We start from the raw sequence: 5,000 nt of genomic DNA, 5'->3' as shown, positions 1-5,000 counted from the left end.
AGAGCATGCCGAAGTATGGCCCCCCGCAACCACAATTTCTACCTTTCAATTGTGTGGGAATAAATATCTGACCCAGTGTCAGTGGTGTGGGGCGACCTCTACCTTCTCCACATAACGCACAATGTACTTCTTACTGTCTACTGTACTTCTGGGAAAGCCATGTGCACTGGTTGAATAATTCATATGAATGGTGACAGACTGAAACCCTTATGGAAGATTTATATACCCATTAATGTGTATGAAACTATGAATATGTATGAGAGAATGGCCATCCTGGATGCCATTATTCATCTCTCCTGTCTTTGGTCTTCCTGGATGAAGGTGGATCAGGGCAGAGAAATAATGTGCTCCAGGCCTGAGGGCACCACACATTGTAGGACCTTTTTAAAATAACTGTGTTCCTCGTTGACTCTGTCCTATGTAGTGTCAGCTGTGTACCACTGTAGCATGTTTAGATGGTTTTATTTATTTATTTTCAATTAAAAGGGCACATTATTATTATATTATATATAATATTTTGTGTTCTTATTATTGTATTATTTATTATCAGGGTTATTACAGCTCCGGATGTGGTGTCTGCAATTTGGAACTGTATAGCTGCAAATCCATCATATTAACACTGCTGCACTATGAAGCAGACTATCTCTGATATGAAAACACACACACACACACACACACACACACACACACACACACACTCATTCATTTCAGCTGTTTTTATATTTGAGATGCTTGTCAGCCCTTAAAAGCCCAACATATACAGTTTGTTTTAGTGCACGTACACTGATATCAGAAAGCAAAAGATTCCACTGTGACTCAGTTTTACCAGCCAGGTCTTGGTCAGACACACACTGCTCACACACCTACTGGCTGGATCAGCCTGAGCCTGGGGATGTGATGTAGGCGTCTCGGGGATAAAGGCTGTGATTTATTGAGCAGGTCGTCCACAGGGCAGGGTTAATGGATTAACCTCACTACGGGTGTCCTGTAGAATCACTGTGGAACGAACAGAACCCAGTGACTTAACTAATGCCTATAGGGCAGGATTCACTCTGGGAATTAATATCATCATACCTCATGGTTATAAACAATAACCCGGTTATAATAATAGCCCGGGTGAGCCCCTCAACCAGGTCTCGGGGTGGTAAAAGGGTAGCCCCTCAACCAGGTCTCGGGGTGGTAAAAGGGTAGCCCCTCAACCAGGTCTCGGGGTGGTAAAAGGGTAGCCCCTCAACCAGGTCTCGGGGTGGTAAAAGGGTAGCCCCTCAACCAGGTCTCGGGGTGGTAAAAGGGTAGCCCCTCAACCAGGTCTCGGGGTGGTAAAAGGGTAGCCCCTCAACCAGGTCTCGGGGTGGTAAAAGGGTAGCCCCGAGGCCCCGAGCCTGGTGGAGTGGAGAGGAAACAACTACCCATACGCTGATAAATAAATAAACAATAAAGTGGATAAGTTACCACAGTTAGGCAATGTAAAGCTCTTTTTAGATGTTTACTGTAAATGGAGTCCATTTTTAGACCATGTGTAAAAAAATAAATAAATGTGGATTTGTAACTGAAACAGTTTCAGTTGGTATCCTAAGCCCTCTTTGATTGGGTCTGAGTATTAAAACTGTTGTTACAGGCATTCAGCTGAACGAACTGGGAAAGATGATTAGTTCCAGTGCAGTGTGTGGTTTTATCACTAGGTGGCAGTGTCTTCACATCAACCCCAATGGGAACTGATCTTGTATGACCCAAATGATCTAAGGCATGGTGACTTCCTATAACAATACTGCGATTAACGTTATCTCAGAGTAGAACACGTTGAGCAACTTTTACGAGGGCCTTGAGCTTGGCCAGATTAATTGCTCTTTGGTTCACCTGATACAGGACCAGACAGGTAGGACAACTGTTAGCTACAGACACTGTAACCTCTAACACAAAAACCTAGTTGCTAATTGTCTTGCTGTATGATGAAGCGCCAGCCAATGAGTTTGGAGACATTTGCTCGTACTTGGGCTGACACGAAGTTTCTGCACACTTCAGAATTAATCAGTTACATCATCAATAAAGACAAGTTGGCCAGTTCTGGTGGAAACTAAACATGCCCAAACCATAACACCCCCTCTACCATGTTTCACAGATTACAGTAGAAGTAAAGCCAGTGACAGTGCTAGAGGAAGGAAGAAAGGTTTTAGTTTTTTAGTTTTCTGTTGTTATATATTAGATGTTATATTAATTAATTAATTATTAATATTAATTATATATTAATATTGGGGATTCCTTTTTTCTACACACTTTACTTTTACCATCACTCTGGTAAATGTCAATCTTTCTCATCTGTTCACAATACTTTTTTCCACTTTTAGGTACTTTTTAGCTGACCATAACCTGGCCATCCTGTTTTTTTTTTTTTACTGACTAGTGGTTTGTACCTTGCAGTGTAGCCTCTGAAGTTCTGCTGGTGAAGTCTTCTGCAGATGTTAGTCTGACTCTGTCTACCTCCTGGAGAATGTTCCTGATGTTAGTCTGACTCTGCCTACCTCCTGGAGAATGTTCCTGATGTTAGTCTGACTCTGCCTGCCTCCTGGAGAACGTTCCTGACGCGTGGGACAGTTGTTTAGGGGGGGGGGGGTTCTTAATCATGGTGAACATTCTTCGGTCATCCAATATAGAAGTCCGCCTACCAGGCGGTTTGCGATTTCTGCTGACCAGTGCTTTCTTTGCTTTTAATGATGTTCCAAATTGTTGATTTTGGAGGATTTGAGGTTTGGGCTATGTTTATGACATTTCGGCCTCATAATAAGTTTGACTATTCACTGTGTATGGATAGTCCTCCTATTTCAGGGTACCCAAAAGTGAGACAGTTGAGAACAAAAGTGTTTCTGGTCAGTGTTCCGTCACATCATTTGTGCTGTCACAAGAAAGCTGGTAGTACTTTTCCACTGTTACTGGCCATATATCTTCATTATTTAGCTGATATTCATCTGCTGGTGTTTGACCCTCTCATCCCCTCTGTCCTTCCCTTCCTCTCCTCCCTCACCCATCCATCTCTTCTTGGCACTCTGCCTCTCTCAGAGGAACAGAATGTTTGACAGGAAACATCTTTCTTATGTGTTAATAATAAATCAGTTTAGTTAGGTTCGAATGTATTCCAATCTTGCTTACAGTAGCAATTCACAGTTAGTTGAAAACACAGAAAGATAGAAACAGTGATCCCAGCACAGTGCACAGTTAGGAATTGGCATGGTCTTTGGCATGTCCAAACATTAACACCAGTTTTTCTTTTGTATTTGATAACATTTTATTTCATGTCACTACATGGCTGTTATTGACTAATGAATCAAGATAACATATCTGAAATCTCCCATGGCTCCAATACAGGTCTGTGCAGGAGAGCTTGTGTGTGTGTGTGTGTGTGTGTGTGTGTGTGTGTGTGTGTGTGTGTGTGTGTGTGTGTGTGTGTGTGTGTGTGTGTGTTAGGAGGTGTTATGTGTACCCTTGAGTGTTCAGTGCTGCTTAGCCCCGAAATATTTGATTCCCTGTTTGTAATAACTTTATTTGTATAGCACTTTACATCAAACAGCTACAAACACAGCTTGGCATTACAGCGTAGGGACCAGGTGTGTGTGTGTGTGTGTGTGTGTGTGTGTGTGTGTTGTGTGTGTGTGTGTGTGTGTGTGTGTGCGTGTGTGTGTGTGTGTGTGTGTGTGTGTGTGTGTGTGCGCGCGCGTGCGTGAGCATGTGCGTGCATACGTTTCCTGTATGCCCATATCCAGAGGCCTTCCCTGTCACATGATTTACAATAAACTCCAGGGTTTCTGTGAAACGTATCTCTACACTACCCCTCCCCTTTGTGTTCAGCGCCCTCTCACTTTACTGCTGTGGCTTTTCAAAGCTTCTCAAAGCCTGTTTAACTTTCACTTGCACAGCACTTAACGCTTTATTAAATCAAATACCATCTATCCTCTACCATCATATGGATACAGAGAGTGCATAGGCTGTAGTTATTCACTACAGTTACATGTACTGTAACTACATTGGGATGTATGCTCCCTTAAACCAGGATTTCCCATATAGATTGAAAAACACAGTACTTATAGAACAATAGAAACATTACACAAAGAATTGCCAAGTTGGCAGCAGATATGTTTGTGGTGAGATTTGTATTGGCTTTTCGGGTGTATTCCTGTAGTTGATGGAATAAGATACACCCGAAAAGCAAATACAAATCTCACCATAAACATCTCTGCTGCCAACTACTTGGCAATTCTTAATGTTTGTATTGTTCTATAAACAGTACTCGAGTTGAGGGGGGATGAGGGGGGATGGCATCCCCCTTGAAATAAAAGCAGTCAGAATCATCCCCCTTCTAAAACTGCCATCCCCCCTTTCCATCCCTTATGTCATTTTATCAATGAATGTGGTATTACTGCTATTTCAACTTTTAGTTTTGCGCATATTGAGTAAAATACTGTGGGCAAGGGGGCACGCACACATGCAATGACATTTTTACCAAGTCACTGACACTGAAGTCACTGATTCTGTGGGGATGCTAAAATTGTCCCCATATGATAAAATCCACCATCCCCCCTGATTTTCTTTTACAATTTGAGTACTGGCTATAAGTACTGTGGTTTTCAAAGGCTCTGTTATGAGTGACCTCTCATATCCTAGTGTATCAGGGACTTGGGTGAATCTATCAATGGCTCTGATATGAAGACAATGTATAGTAGATAGGTCACAAAGACAGACAAATCAGTAATATCAGTTGGATTTTTATTGTAAAATAGCATGGTACAAAAATACAAAAGTTGGTATGAAAAGCAAACATAAATCGATATAAAATGAAGTCACACCATGGCAGCCATCGTTGACGTAACACACAACCAGATTCACTGTTCAATAGTGCCTTTGTTCCTGGCCTGTTAATGATCAAACTGACTGAGACAGAGTCAGAGTCTTGTCTACGCAACCTGACACCATCAAGCTCAATCTCCCACAAGAGAGGAAGCTGCCCAAGT

At 42.1% G+C, this 5,000-nt stretch overlaps 1 protein-coding gene across 1 annotated transcript in view; it reads right to left on the bottom strand.

Moving 5' to 3' along the window:
* Positions 1-4,755: 4,755 nt before the first annotated feature.
* The window catches only part of LOC308165647 (uncharacterized protein), a 2,381-nt gene continuing 2,136 nt past the window's right edge, over positions 4,756-5,000 (bottom strand). Inside the window, exon 4 of the mRNA XM_080539797.1 lies at positions 4,756-5,000. This exon is cut by the window's right edge and continues 383 nt beyond it. The gene's annotated coding sequence lies outside the window, so the exon portion shown is untranslated.

Source organism: Nansenia antarctica (genome assembly GCF_963989245.1).
Source record: "Nansenia antarctica genome assembly, chromosome: 1".
NCBI lineage: Eukaryota > Metazoa > Chordata > Actinopteri > Argentiniformes > Microstomatidae > Nansenia > Nansenia antarctica.
The sequence above is the reverse complement of the archived record's forward strand: the minus strand, read 5'-3'. Positions and strand labels throughout refer to the sequence as shown.